At 39.6% G+C, this 16,328-nt stretch overlaps 1 protein-coding gene and 1 long non-coding RNA gene across 2 annotated transcripts in view; one reads left to right on the plus strand and one right to left on the minus strand.

The window, feature by feature from the left end:
- Positions 1–16,328, minus strand: part of LOC119796472 (C-type mannose receptor 2-like) — a 79,023-nt gene that overhangs the window by 37,628 nt on the left and 25,067 nt on the right. The gene's annotated exons all lie outside the window — the stretch shown is intronic.
- On the plus strand, positions 1,769–3,291 carry LOC119796499. Its single transcript, XR_005282479.1, has 3 exons — positions 1,769–2,088; positions 2,209–2,565; positions 2,862–3,291. It is a non-coding gene; the product is annotated as an uncharacterized LOC119796499 (long non-coding RNA).

Raw genomic sequence — 16,328 nt, forward strand, 5'->3', positions numbered from 1 at the left:
ATAATGGCCAGACAAACCTGGATAAATGTTTTGTTCCTAGTAGTCAAATAAAGGAAACAAAGGAGCAGGCTGACATTGAGGCAGTAGTGGAGTTAGGGATTTAGTTGCATTCGCTTAAATGCTTAACACTTAAAACTCTTTGCAGACCACTTTTTAATTTTAAAACATTTTATCTTTAATCAGGTATATTTGTGGCTTTTGTATTTTACAGTTGCATATAGCTTTGAGTTTGGTTTTTCTGTTAAAAATCCATTATAATATATTTAGATTTGTTGTTATTTGATAAAATTTGGGAAAGTTTAAGGGGCAAATACTTTTGCAAGCAACTGAAGATAATAAGATTTAAGACTGTATAGGAAACAGTAACATCCAGTGATGCATAAAGACAGTTTTCTTACAAATATGTTTAACAAGGATGATGTATTATCTCAAAATATAGAATTTGTTTTATCCCATATTTTCCCTTCCTCTGTATTATCTATATTCTGTTTTGTGAGGAACACGGGACCTGCCTGGTTTGAATATTCAAATATTAAGATATTTAAATGTGGCTACTATGCAGGGATTTTTGCCTGAAACATATCGACATTTGACTGAAAACAGTTTTCAGCAGAGCATCGCGAAAGAAAAAAGTCGGACCAAGTCATTGCTTTAAAAGTCTCAAGTAAGCATCAAGTCTTTATTTTCTCAAGGCTTTATTATCAAGCCAGACCCAGGTCATAAGTCAGGTAAGTTTGTTCTCAAGTCAAGTTCTAAGTCTGACGCTTTTAATTTCTATTTCTTTCTAGATTCTATTTCTTTCAATGTTTTGTACAGCAGTGGTCAATATTATATCACATTTGAATAACAGATCATGTTTTGTTTTTTAGAAACTGCACACTTGCCATTCAGACGAAAGTCTGACTGCCACACCCCATCTATCAATTTTATCCAACATCAAAAGTTATTCAAGGAAAATAGTTTTCTGTTTGTCTGTGATTGTCTTGCAAGTCTTTTTTCCCCCCATTGAGTTAATTGAAGTTTTTTTTTTATCAAAGAAGAAATTACTTTTGGAACCATATTTAAAGAATATTTTTAAAATATGGTTGATTTATTCCCTGTGCTTGCAGCCCATTCACGCACACCCACAAACACACGCACACAAGTGTTTGGGTAAAGTCAAAAGTGTTTGAAAATGTTAAAGTCATAAAATTGTTGACTTAAGTTCAAGTCCTGTGACTCAATTGGCGGACTCTGTAATTTAATCAGGTTTTTTTCACTGCATATTCTAGGTTATTATTTAACTAATACAGATAACATCAGGAAAGAAAAAGAATATATAATCAATTTCCTTCACTGTTTATATATACAGTAGGTTTCTGTTTTTCAAGCTAATACATATCTTTTGAAATTTCTTTTTATTTTTGAGAAAGGTTGGGGTTAATTTCCTCTGCTCTCCGATCAGAGTTTCTCTGTACAGTGTTGGAGGAACTGAGGGTTTATAAACCGTACTATGAAGTATTTCAATTTATTCTCCAACACAGAAAAACTGTTTGGGCACAATAACTCCTTTGGAAAGGCAAAATGCAGTGGAGTCTAATTCTGCTCTTTCTTATGGGTAAGTTAATCTAAAGCAGAATTACACTGACTGGTTTATTTTACAGCACACACCCAACTGCACAATTGTGATATATTCTATTTACATACATATGTTCAATTTTAGTAGATCATTGTTGTTTATCAACTGTCAGCTCTATGAGTATCACTACATTAAAGAGCCAAAGAACTGGACTGAAGCTCAGCAGCACTGCAGAGAGAAACACACTGACCTGGCCACAGTGTCTAACATGGCAGACATGAAGAGACTCCTCAGTAACTCAGCAGGAAACATGACAGAAGCTTGGATCGGTCTGTATGATCATGGTATCAGAACATGGTACTGGTCTCTGCCTGGAGTGGAGTTCAATGAAAGTGAGACAAACTGGAACCCAGGAGAACCAACTGATAATGTAAACAGGGATCCAGAGGAAAATTGTGGACATTTGAATAGAAATCTCAAATGGACAGATACTAGTTGCAAAAACCGAATACCTTTCCTCTGTTTTGATGGTAAGAATCTTGAATACAAAGTCAAGTGGACTGTTTTTTTTCCTTCTGTGAAATTTGTTTTGAATTTAGCTCCAAAAAAAACATTTACAAATGAATGCAATCTGATTCTATACTCCACAGAAACTAATAGAACCCAGAAATACCACTTGATTAAAGAGAAGAAGACCTGGCAGGAAGCTCAGAGTTACTGCAGAGAGAAACACACAGACCTGATCAGTGGAATGAAGCAGCTACAGGATGGAGAACTGGAGGAAGTGATAAACTCTGTGGTAGTTGGAACATACATATATACTTTGGTCTGTTCAGAGACACCTGGAGGTGGTCAGATGGAAGCAGTTTCTCTTTCAGACACTGGAAGAATGAGTTAAACAATCAGCAATCAAACAGTGGTCTATGTGTCATGACAGTGTTGGATGATGAAGGCAGATGGATGAGTGAGAAATGTACAGTGAAAAAAACCCTACATCTGTTATGAAGGTGAGGTATTATTTTTTTTGCAATACTTCAAATTTAGATCAATATTAATAATGCTATTTACATGATTTTATTCTTGCTCTTTAAACTTGCAGTCTTTACAATGTTCACTAAGTGACAGATAAAACCATGTATACTTGAACATGTATATTAGAAAACAGTTTACTGGGAACATAGCTTTCTGAGACTAAATTATACTTTTTTTTTAACAAAACAAAGTTAGAGGCTATAATCTCTTTTTAATAATAAATAATAATAAGGTATAAAAGTTGATTTATTTGTGCTAACTCACATGACAGATAAAGTGATCCTGATTAAAGAAAATAAAACCTGGGAGAATGCCTTAAACTACTGCAGAGATCACTACCATGACCTGGTCACCATCACCAGCCTGGATGAGCAGAGATGGATCCAGGAGAAAGCCAAGAAGGCCTCGACTGATTATGTCTGGATTGGACTCCACTACGCCTGCACTCTGGATTTGTGGTTCTGGGTCAGTGATGAGGTAGTTAGCTATAATAACTGGGCCTCAAATGGACCTGTTGATGACTGTGACATGTCTGGAGCCATAGAGGCAAGAGAAAAATATTGGTGGACAAAAATAAATTATCTTGCAGAGTTTAATTTCATCTGTTCTAAGAACTGAATCTTAATCTTTCCCTTGTAAGCAGCAGTTTATTCCTTTTGCCGTTTTGCTGCATAGCTTTTTAAAATAAATTATTTTAACATTTTTGCCCCTTATGGCCTTTCTGTTGTAATCAAATTGGTATGCTTCACTTCTTTATCGTAACGTGGTATAAAAACTAACCTAATGTGGTATAAAAAACAAGAAACAAAAAAATAGGTTGTTTTTGTATGTTTGTGTATAACATTAATGTTCACAATAAATAATAAAATCCTTAGACCATTATATTGTGTCATACATCTTGTTTCAGACATTAAAGGTACACTACCTTAAAATAGCGTGCTATGTTTTTACCTTAATTAATTATATTTTTCTTTCCCTAGTGGTACATTTAAATGTAAAACTATGCTTGCATTTACGTTTTGCCCACATAAAACAACAATAGTCCGCTCCTGTGTGATCCAGATCAGTTTTTATCAGATGTGACTCAGTTCCACTGCTGGGGAAGATTTTCTGTCAACCAGGGCGAGGTAGTTCAAAAAAGTAAAAAAGTTATAAAAATAACAGGACTTGAAAACATTTTGTTTTTCATCCCAAAAGCTCTCTCAGTTCTAATCTAGGTAGGAAGAAGTCCCATGTTTTAAAAAAAATGGGAGGTCCTGTTCTGAATCATATAAAGACTGAACTGCAATAACAATCATCTCTCGTTGTTACCCTTGTTTGCCTGACTTACCGTGAGATGTTTGGTCTCATGCAGGAATAACCGACTTTATTTGTCACTTCCAATTTGCATTAAAATGAACTTTGACTACAGTTTGCAGATTTCTAAAATCAAATCAAGGCACATTTAAGCTTGTTGATAAAAATAATTAGATTTAATCAAGATGAAATTAGGGAAATTTTACAGTAATGGTTTCATTTGTTTTTACACATCTGTTAAAATTTTAAAAACCAAAAAATCAAGTGCAAAAGGCAGGAATGTGCCTCTCCACCCTGTATTTCCTAAGATTGATCAAATAAAACATCAATAGTGTTCAACTGAATTCAGTTTATTTATATAGCACCAATTCACAACACATGTCATCTCAAGGCATTTTACAGCTAACCACATCATACAGTCAAATTGATTCAAACTTTTTTATCTAAGGAAATCCAGTTGATTGCATCGACTCATTGACTCAAATACAATCCATCACACTAAGCATGCTTGTAGTGACAGTGGAGAGGAACAGCTCCCTTTTAACATCCCTTTGTCACATCTAAAGCTTGGCAACCCTGATTACTATTATGTATTTCCTGCCCTCTATCTGCTATGCCTCATCATATAAATTCAATTCAATTCAGTTTATTTATATAGCGCCAAATTCACAACACATGTCATCTCAAGGCACTTTACAGTTCAACCAGATCATACAGTCAAATTGATACAGAGTTTTCTATCTAAGAAAAAACATTTGATTGCATTGACTCATTGACTCAAATACAATCCCTCACACTAAGCATGCTTGTAGCGACAGTGGAGAGGAAAAACTCCCTTTTAACAGGAAGAAACCTCCAGCAGAACCAGGCTCAGTGTGAGCGGCCATGTCCCGAGGCCGACTGGGGTTCAAGGACACAGAAGCAGAGATACAAAAAGCAGCTGTAAAAGGCGGCCCCGTCCAGGAAACACACAGCCAGGCAGATGAGCTCCGAGCCAGCTCCCATGTCAGAGGATGAAGAGAGCACATCCACCCAGTCACGGTCAGAGAAACAGAACTACACTGAAAAACAGGCCGATATTGAACATCTATAAATAAAGGTATTAATGGCAGATGGCACAGCTGACATGTCTCTCCAGGATGTGTTGCAGCCAAACAGGAACAGACTAGGTAAAGCTACTATGAGAAAAAGCAGAGAGAGCATAATGTTAGAGATTGAACTAACAGATTCTGCAGAGAGGGAGAATAGAGATAGAATGAAGTAGAATTATGAAAAAGGGGTCCCTATGTCCTCCAGAAGTCTAAGCCTATAGCAGCATAACTATTGAAATAGCTCAGGATAACCTGAGCCACTCACCTATAAGGTATATCAAAAAGGAAAGTTTTAAGCCTACCCTTAAAAATAGACAGGGTGTCTGCCTCACGGACTTAAACTGTTAGTTGGTTCCAGAGGAGAGGAGCCTGATAACAAAAAGATCTGCCTCCCATTCTATTTTTAGAAATTCTAGGAACCACTAGTAAACCTGCAGATTGAGAGCGAAGTCCTCAGTTAGGAACATAAGGAACAATCATTTCTCTGATATAAGATGGAGCTTGGTCATTTAAGGCTTTATATGTGAGAAGGAGGATTTTAAATTCTATTCTACATTTAAGTGGAAACCAATGAAGAGAAGCCAGGATAGGAGAGATATGATCTCTCTTTTTAATTTTCATCAGAACTCTGGCTGCAGCATTTTGGATCAGCTGAAGGCTTTTAACTACAGTTTCCTGATAGTAAAGAATTACAATAGTCCAGCCCTAAAGTAACAAATGCATGGACTAGTTTCTCAGAATCACCCCTGGACAGGATATTTCTAATGTTTTCAATACTGCACAGATGAAAGAAGGAAATTCTAGAAACTTCTTTGATATGGGATTTAAATGACAGGTCCTGATCAAAAATAACACCAAGATTTTTTACTTTATTATCTGAATTCAGTTTAATCCCATCCAAATGAAGTGACTGTCTAATCAGATTATTTTTCAAAGACTCTGGTCCAAAGACTATAACTTCTGTTTTGTCTGCATTTAGGAGCAGAAAGTTAAGTGTCATCCAGTTTGTATGTCTTGGATACATGCCTGTAATCCATGTAATGGGTTAGCTTCATCTGGATTTATAGACAGATATAGCTGGGTATCATTACAGTGGAAATTGATCCCATGCTGTCTAATAATTCTACTGAAGTGTTAGATAACTGGAACTGTGTCTCTGGGTCGGGGGAAATGGGTAAAGGTTGGAGGGGAGGGATCAAGGATGGTTAGCAATGGTTTCCAGTTCTGAGGGACCTAAAGACTCTGGCCACCCCCAAGGGGAGAGTGACATGAAGAAAAGAAACAGCTCATGATGTATGTTCTAACACTATACGGCTCAATACTCTGATGAGATCTACTGTAACTGCTCACAATGTACGTCCAAAAACCACACGTCAGACTCAGCACTGAAAGATTGCGCTGGTTGGACCTATCAATCTGAAAGAAGAGGAAGAACTCCCTTCTTTGCAAATCTGCAAGGTTCTGGTAGATCGGCTCGTAGACACTCGTAGCTCTGCTTCAAAAGAAGTATTTGCACACAAACACCATACGAGGGCTGTCTATATTTCAAATGTGTTTGATTTTCTTCCTACCTTACAATTCCTAATAGGGAGGTGGTTATGATAAGCTAATTGCCCCTCGTTACTCACTGTATACTGTCATCTTGGGGCTGACGTCTGATCTGAATACTCATTTTACTCACCTATTTATCTCCGCCCAATTCTCATTATCGCTCATCTGATCCAACTGCTTCACTCTCTTTTAATGCAGGCTTTAGACTGGTCATCAGTGCCAGATTATTAGAGCGTAGTGTGGTGAGAGTTCTTTATCATTCCTGTGTTTCTGATAGCCTGATACTGACCTGTTCTGCCTCTCGACCTCTGAGCCTGCCCATCCCCTTTCTAATCTGTTTGCCTGACTTGTATTCTAACTCCTGCCGGATCTCTGCCTCTCTGTGTAACGAATCTGGAACTGTTGCCCGACTGCATTCTGGATTCTCCCTCAGCATGTCTTTAGACCTCTGATCTCCTGGCTCCACGGCACATGCCTTAGATACCAATGCTGCTCACTGCAGTTCTGTTTTCAATAAACGTGAAAACCTGACAGTGTACTACACAACACAAGATGTACAATGTGTCTGTAACTCGGCCCAATGCAAATAATTCTCGTACAACTAGTGAATCTGCCTGGAAAGGGCAAAAAAATAGTACAGTGTATGCATGGCTTAATGAGCTCTATTTACAACTCCACTGCTTCCTGCTACCACTGCTACCTTTGTCTACTGTCTTTCATTACTGGAAAGTGTGTCTGGCTGGCTACTGAGGACAGATACACCTGGATTAATAAGTTTGGAAGTTAGGTTTTTTTTATTTTAGAAAAGATGGTTTATCCTGGTTTAATCTCATCATACTAATCATGATAGCAACAAAGGTAAATAATAATAATTATTAATATTATCTCACTGGATTAAATAATTAAATATAATTAAAAATGCTAATTGCACTATATTTGGAGCTACAAGCAAAAACAACATAGTAAATTACCACTAAATAGGTCTTTATCTCTTACTCCATCAGTTTTAGATCATGCAGATCTTGTCTCAATCAGTTTTCCTGTAACTGATTCCTATTTTTTCACGTGGAATTTCCAGATATCCAAAATAAGTAGTAGAAAACCTTAGCCTGGAAGTCTATGCTCATAAAGCACAGTCATAAATTAGCAAAACAACTTAACATAACTTATACTATCTAAAAATATATATATAGATAGAGTATTTTTTTTTGAGTGAGAACCAAACATTTATCACAAGGATCAGCCCAATACAAATGAAATTTATTGATTTAAATACTTACAGTGTGTTATGCAGGGCAGCTCCTCATCAGTTGAAGCCAGTTGTGATAAATAAATAAAAGCGTTGCACTCTCTTTCTCATATTGCACTGTTAAAGCATAGCTAGCTAACCAGTAACCCAGCTACTGAAACAGCTGTGGTCCTGCACATAGAATTCGACAATGCTATTTACAATAAGTCTACACAAAAAATTTTTCCCCTCTCACTCACTGATAATCAGCCAAAATCGGGACATTTATGCCCAAAACAGAGGCAACTGTGCCCGGGGGGACATCTGTTCACTGTAACTTTGAACACTGCATCCAACTAATCCAGCCAGGGTTAAGGTTCTTTCTCAAGAATGATAGAATACAAGGTTGTCCAAAGCAGCTTGGACAATTTCTTATAGTGTGTTCTCACACCAAACGCATTTTGGTGTCAAAGCAACCTGTCTACATGCAAAATTCATGTGGACACGTGAAAGGTCCCAATGCAATCCACATTTTTTGCGCCTGTGCATCCTATCGTTTGACACTGGAGTAAGAAATAGAGTATTTGAAACTGGATGCTGGAGTGTCAACCAATCAGAAAAGCTGATCCAGGATTTTTTTGAGAGGTTGTGAGATACAGACTACATGCAAGTTGGCTTCGGCGGAGATTCTGTATATAGAAACTATAAATACAAAGTGGTTTCAACTCCAAAGGTTAAAAAAAAGCTGGAAAAATTGATTGTTATGTAGGCTACAAGGACAAGAGAGGGTTCTCTGATTATTATCACTACACATAGACATATTTGTTATGAACAGAAAATTTCTAAAGAAATATTTGAGGGGGCCACCTTCTGCGTCCTGGGTAACTGGGCAATACGCCCTGGCAAGTGACGTTGGGGCTGCCCCAGACCAACTGCTTACGCCTTTGAGGGCTGCTGAGGAAGAAAGAGGGCTAGGTCATGGGCAAACGAGAGCTCTGTGCCAATTGTGCTGAAATCTGGGAAATAGACGTGCACAGCAATGATGCACAAGGGTAATATGGGTTGTCCAATTGAACCGCAGTGGTAAAGAAAGCGCAGTTTTGCGGGCTCCGCCCGCCCGGCTAGGAGCCCTTGCAGTCGTGAAAATAAATCACCGAATGGCGGCTCTGCCCCCTGCTAAGACCTTTGCAGTGAGAAATCACCACTGGCCGGGCTCGCGCCCGCCTTCTAAGACCATTCAGGGATGAAATCACCAATGGCGGGCTCCCCGCCCGCATGCTCAGAGAGAGCCATTGCAGTGATAAAAATACTACAAATGGCTATGAGCAAATATGCGCAGAATGGTATTGAGTGTGTATAAGGAAGAGGCTTTTATCTGTAGAGTCCCTGTAGTGTTATTTTGAAAGTCTATCATGAATGTGCACAAAAAGGGTCATGCCACAAGATATAGAAACCATTTCCAAATGGTAAAATAAATCACTGGTTTTACATGTTATTAGGTAATAGCGTCTGTATTACAGGTAATGGGAGACTTTATAGTGAAATTTTTTCGAGCCAGGGGGGTTGTTTTAAAAAAACGTCACTTACAGAGTCTAAATAAAAACAACCGGAAGAGTACACAGGAGTCATAAGTTGAGCCATTTGGGCATCAATTAATGCATTAGTATAATCTAGAGGCTTTTATTTTGTAGGGTCCCTGGAGTCTTATAATTTGAAAGTTTCCAACAAGTTTGTGATTTAGAGAAAATGTTATCTGACAAATTATTTTATCTAAGCTACAGCTATATCTCTGACTTCAATTAGAGTAACTTTCATGGCTGTATGGCTCATCTACAACCTGAAGGGAAAAATGAAAAACAAAACGTTCTTCCTCACACCTGAGCTTCTAATTCGAGCTGAGCTGCACAGGACAACTGTCACCCAGCTATTCTGGTGCTTAAACTGTCCTCCGAACAAAAAACTACTGCTGAGCAAAACGTATGAGTTATTCAAAAAATTCTTCAACCGTGAGCGTCAGCCAATCTTCGACTCGCAAAACTAAACAAATGCCAACTTTGGTGTATGTGTGTCTTTCAGGAACAATATTTATGACATTTAAAACACATAATGTCATTCGTTTTTCTCCCCTCTGCTGTTCCAAAACCAATGAAAAACGGCTCTGATTTTCATCGACTTGAGGTCGGTCTGGAGGGTTTTTAAGGAAAAGTATTAATCCTACCGTAATTCCGAAGACATTGTGTGGGTCCAGAGATTTCAGTCTACAAACTGACCAAAAATGGTGACTCTAGCTATAAATATGTGGCCGTGAGGGCGAGTTTAAAATGTTTTTGGGTCTTAAAAAAACGGCTGCCTCACACTCTAGCTTTTCAGTCTCTCCACTCTAGAAGGCTGGATTTTGCCAAAACTTTGTGGCGCTTGAGGTCTGATTATACAAAAACCGTAGCAGTTATCAACATGCCGTCTTCAGTTTTATGCAGACGAAGGATTTATCTACAAACTGAGCTTTAAACTGTTTTTCTACGTGAATGTATGCCAACACAGTGAAGCGCTGTTTTTTATGCTGTTTTTTTCCTCTCCCCATTCATTTCCTATGGGATTTTTTTGCGACGTTTTCGCTAATAATTCGCAAACCTTCGGACTAATGAGAAAGTTTTATACAAGCACGCATCGCCCCATTGGTCTCTACGCGTGTGCCAACTTTGGGCCCGATCCGACGAATGGTGCGTGACTAGTTACGCGCCGAAGTTTTTGGTGGCGAGGAGAACTATAAGCTATAATAAAAACTAGAAAATTTCTAAAGAAATTTTGAGGGGGGCCACCTACTGCCCGTCTGGGTAACTGGGCCAATACGGCCCTGGCAAGTGACGTTGGGGCTGCTTACGCCTTTGAGGGCTGCTGAGGGAAGCAAAGAGGGCTAGGTCATGGGCAAAGAGAGCTGTGTGCCACTTGTGCTGAAATCTGGGAAATAGACGTGCACAGCATATGATGCACAAGGGTAATATGGGTTGTCCATATTGAACCGCAGTGGGTAAAGCGCAGTTGGCGGGCTCCGCCCGCCTGCTAGGAGCCCTTGCAGCGATGAAAAAAATCACCAATGGCGGGCTCCGCCCGCCTGCTAAGAGCCATTGCAGTGATGAAATCACCATTGGCGGGCTTCGCCCGCCTTCTAAGAGCCATTGGTGATTTCATCACTGCAATGGCTCTTAGAAGGCGGGCGAAGCCCGCCAATGGTGATTTCATCACTGCAATGGCTCTTAGCAGGCGGGCGGAGCCCGCCATTGGTGATTTTTTTCATCGCTGCAAGGGCTCCTAGCAGGCGGGCAGAGCCCGCCAACTGCGCTTTACCCACTGCGGTTCAATATGGACAACCCATATTACCCTTGTGCATCATATGCTGTGCACGTCTATTTCCCAGATTTCAGCACAAGTGGCACACAGCTCTCTTTGCCCATGACCTAGCCCTCTTTCCTTCCCTCAGCAGCCCTCAAAGGCGTAAGCAGTTGGTCTGGGGAGCCCCAACGTCACTTGCCAGGGCCGTACTGGCACAGTTACCCAGACGGGCAGTAGGTGGCCCCCCTCAAAATTTCTTTAGAAATTTTCTAGTTTTTATTATAGCTTATAGTTCTCCTCGCCACCAAAAACTTCGGCGCGTAACTAGTCACGCACCATTCGTCGGATCGGGCCCAAGTTGGCACACGCGTAGAGACCAATGGGGCATGCGTCTTGTATAAAACTTTTGCTCATTATCCGAAGGTTTTGCGATTATTAGCGAAAAACGTCGCAAAAAATTCCCAATAGGAAATGAATGGGGAGAGGAAAAAAACCACATAAAAAACAGCGCTTCACTGGTTGGCTACATTCCGTAGACAAACAGTTTAAAGCTCAGTTTGTAGATAAAATGCCTTCGTCTGCATAAAACTGAAACGGCATGTTGATAACTGTCTACCGTTTTTTGTATAATTCAGACCTCAAGCGCCACAAAGTTTTGGCAAAATCCAGCCTTCTAGAGTGGAGAGACTGAAAAGCTAAAGTGTGAGGGCAGCCGTTTTTTTTTAAGACCCAAAAACATTAAACTCGCCCACACGGCCACATACTTATAGCTAAAGTCACCATTTTTGTAAGTTTGTAGAACTGAAATCTTCTGGACACACAATGTCTTCGAATTACGTAGGATTAATACTTTTCCTTAAAACCCTCCAGACCGACCCTCAAGTCATGACAATCAGAAGCCGTTTTTCATTGGTTTTGGAACAGCAGAGGGGAGAAAAACGAATGACATTATGTGTTTTCTCGTCATAAATATTTGTTCTAAAGACACACATACACCAAAGTTGCATAGTGGAGTCGAAGGATGGCTGACGCTCACGGTGAAAGAATTTTTTGACTCATACCGGTTTTTTGCTCAGCAGTCGTTTGATTCGGAGGACATTTTTAAGCACCAGAAAGCTGGGTGACAGTGTCCTGCTGCAGCTAGCTCAATTAAAGCTCTGGTGTTGAGGAAACGTTTTTTTTTTCTTTCTCTTCCCATTCAGGTTGTATATGACCTACACCAATGAAAGTTACTCTAATTGAAGTAAAGATATAGCTGTAGCTTAGATAATACTAATTTTTTCAGATAACATTTTCTCTAAACCCAACTCTGTAGGACTTTCAAAATAAGACCCAGGGACCCTACCAAATAAAAGCCTCTTAGATTATACTAATGCAATACTGATGCAAATGGCTCAACATGCTGACCCAAACTCTTATCCAGGTGTGTTTATTAGACTCTAGTGACGTTTTTCAAAAACACACCCCAGAGCAAAATTTCACAATAAAAGTCTCCCATTTACTCTGTAATACAGCAGCTATTCACCTAAAAACGTTTGGGAAAACCAGTGATTTACCATTTGGAAATGGATTCTATATCACTGCTGGGCAATGACCCATCTTTTGAGCACATCCATGATTAGACTTTCAAAATAACACTACAGGGACTTCAACAGAAATAAAAGCCCTCTTCCTAACACACTCATACATTGTGGCATATTGCTCATAGCCATTTGTAATTTTATCACTGCAATGGCTCTGAGGCATGTCGGGCGGCAGCCCGCCGAATTTGGTGAATCATCACTGCAATAGGCTCTTAGAAAGGGCGGCGAAGCCCCCAATGGAGATTTCATCACTGCAATGGCTCTAGCAAGCGGCAGAGCCCGCCATTGGTGGATTATTTTTTCATCGCTGCAAGGGCTCCTAGCAGGACGGGCGAGCAGCCAACTCGCTTTACCCACTGCGGTTCAATATGGACAACCCATATTTACCCTTGTGCCATCATATCTGTGCACGTCTATTTCCCAGAATTTCAGCACAAGTGGCACACAGCTCTCTTTGCCCATGACCTAGCCCTCTTTCCTTCCCTCAGCACCCTGCAAAGGCGTTTAGCAGTCTGGTCCTGGGGAGCCCCAACGTCACTTGCCAGGGCCGTATTGGCCCAGTTACCCAGACCGGCAGTAGGTGGCCCCCCTCAAAATTTCTTTAGAAATTTTCTAGTTCATAACAAATATGTCTATGTGCGGTGATAATAATCAGAGAACCCTCTCTTTTCCTTGTAGCCTACATAACAATCAATTTTTCCAGCTTTTTTTTAACCTTTGGAGTTGAACCTCTTTGTATTTATCCATTTTCTATATACAGACATCCCCGCAAAAGCCAACTTGCATGTATTCTCTATCTCCCAACCTCTCAAAAAAATTCTGGATCAGCTTTTCTGATTGGTTGACACTCCAGCATCCAGTTTCAAATACTCTATTTCTTACTCCAGTGTCAAACGATTGGATGCACAGACGCCAAAAAATGTGGATGCATTGGACCTTTCCACAGTGTCCCACATAGACTTTGCATGTAGACCAGTTGCTTTGACACCCAAAATGCGTTTGGTGTGAACACACTATAAGAAATTTCCAAGCTGCTTGGACAAACCTTGTATTCTATCATTCTTGAGAAAGAACCTTGACCCTGGCTGGATTAGTTGGATGCAGTGTTCAAAGTTACAGTGAACAGATGTCCCCCCGGGCACAGTTGCCACTGTTTTGGGCCACATGTCCCCGATTTTGCTGATTATCAGTGAGAGGGGAAAATTTTTTGTGTAGACTTATTAAAATAGCATATGTGAATTCTATGTGCAGACACAGCTGTTTCAGTAGCTGGTTGCTCTGCTTTTAACGTGAATATGAGAAAGAGAGTGCAACGCTTTTATTTATTTATCACAACTGGCTTCAACTGACGAGGAGCTGCCCTGCATAACACACTGTAAGTATTTAAATCAATAAATTTACATTTGTATTGGCTGATCCTTGTGATAAATGTTTGGTTCTCACTCAAAAAAAAATACTCTATCTATATATATATTTTAAGATAGTATAAGTTTGTTAAGTTGTTTTGCTAATTTATGACTGTGCTTTATGAGCATAGACTCCAGCTTAGGTTTTCTACTTACTTTAATTTTGGATAACTGGAAATTCCACGTGAAAAATAGGAATCAGTTACAGAACCACTGATTGAACAAGATTCTGCATGATCTAAAACTGATGGTAGTTAAGAGATAAAAGACCTATTTAGTGGTAATGTGTTTTTGCTTGTAACTCCAAATATAGTGCAATAAGCATTTTTAATTATATTTAATAATTTAATCCAGTGAGATAATATCAATAATAATTATTATTTACCTTTGTTGCTATCATGATTAGTATGATGAGATTAAACCAGGATAAACCATCTTTTCTAAAATAAAAAAACTTCCAAACTTCCAAACTTATTAATGCAGGTGTATCTGTCCTCAGTAGCCAGCCAGACACACCTGTCCAGTAATGAAAGACAGTAGACAAAGGTAGCAGTGGTAGCAGGAAGCGGTGGAGTTGTAAATAGAGCTCATTAAGCGGTGTATACACTGTACTATTTTTTTGCCCTTTCCAGGCTGATTCACTAGTTGCATGAGAATTATTTGCATTGGGCCGAGTTACAGACACATTGTACATCTTGTGTTGTGTAGTACACTGTCAGGTTGTCACGTTTATTGAAAACAGAACTGCAGTGAGCAGCATTGGTATCTAAGGCAGGTGCCGTGGAGCCAGGAGATCAGAGGTCTAAAGAGGGAGAATCCAGAATGCAGTCGGCCAACAGTTCCAGGTTCGTTACACAGAGAGGCAGAGATCCGGCAGGAGTTAGAAACAGATTAGAAAGGGGATGGGCAGGCACAGAGGTCGAGAGGCAGAACAGGTCAGTATCAGGCTATCAGAAACATAGAAATGCTAAAGAACTCTCACCACACGCTCTAATCATCTGGCACTGATGACCAGTCTGAAGGCTGCATTAAAAGAGAGTGAAGCAGTTGGATCAGATGAGCGATAATGAGAATTGGGCGGAGATAAATAGGTGAGTAAAATGAGTATTCAGATCAGACGTCAGCGCCAAGATGACAGTATACAGTGAGTAACGAGGGGCAATTAGCTTCTCATAACCACCTCCCTATCAGGAATTGTAAGGTAGGAAGAAAATCAAACACATTTAAAATATAGACAGCCCTCGTATGGTGTTTGTGTGCAAATAATTCTTTTGAAGCAGAGCTATGAGTGTCTACGAGCCGATCTACCAGAACCTTGCAGATTTGCAAAGAAGGGAGTTCTTCCTCTTCTTTCAGATTGATAGGTCCAACCAGCTCCATCTTTCAGTGCTCAGTCTGACGTGTGGTTTTTGGACGTACAGTGTGAGCAGTTACAGTAGATCTCATCAGAGTATTTAGCCGTATAGTGTTAGAACATACATCATGAGCTGTGAAATTTTAAGCCCGGCGATTTCATCAAACAGTTTGAGCTGTAGTTGAGCAGAACTATTCAAAATATTGTAGTGTATGCCTGAACTTAGTGGGCATACAATGCTTCTCTGAGATGCAAAGGCCCCTGATGCTGTCAGTTGACAGTAATAAACATATATAATCTTTTACCTGCAGGCTTGACTGCTCCTTGGTTTTGATCCATATTAATGAACAAAAACCTATTTCAATAGGTATTTAAATGTGAACAGAATCAATATTTGTTGCACTTTATTGAAAAGTTAGCGGAATTCTATGTCCACAGACAGCCACAGGCATAGGCTGTTGGATAAAGGTTGGAATTTACTTTTCTATTTTTTCTTTTCTTCATGTCACCCCTCCAACCTTTACCCATTTCCCCCGACCCAGAGACACAGTTCCAGTTATCTAACACTTCGGTAGAATTATTAGACAGCATGGGATCAATTTCCACTTTAATGATACCCAGCTATATCTGTCTATAAATCCAGATGAAGCTAACCCATTACATGGATTACAGGCATGTCTCCAAGACATAAAAACTGGATGGCACTTAACTTTCTGCTCCTAAATGCAGACAAAACAGAAGTTATAGTCTTTGGACCAGAGTCTTTGAAAAATAATCTGATTAGTCAGTCACTTCATTTGGATGGGATTAAACTGATTTCAGATAAATTGATCAGGATCTGTCATTTAAATCCCATATCAAAGAAGTTTCTAGAATTTCCTTCTTTCATCTGTGCAGTA

The sequence above is a fragment of the Cyprinodon tularosa genome, unplaced genomic scaffold (genome assembly GCF_016077235.1).
Source record: "Cyprinodon tularosa strain WSP-4 unplaced genomic scaffold, ASM1607723v1 ctg1148, whole genome shotgun sequence".
In the NCBI taxonomy this organism is placed as follows: Eukaryota; Metazoa; Chordata; class Actinopteri; order Cyprinodontiformes; family Cyprinodontidae; genus Cyprinodon; species Cyprinodon tularosa.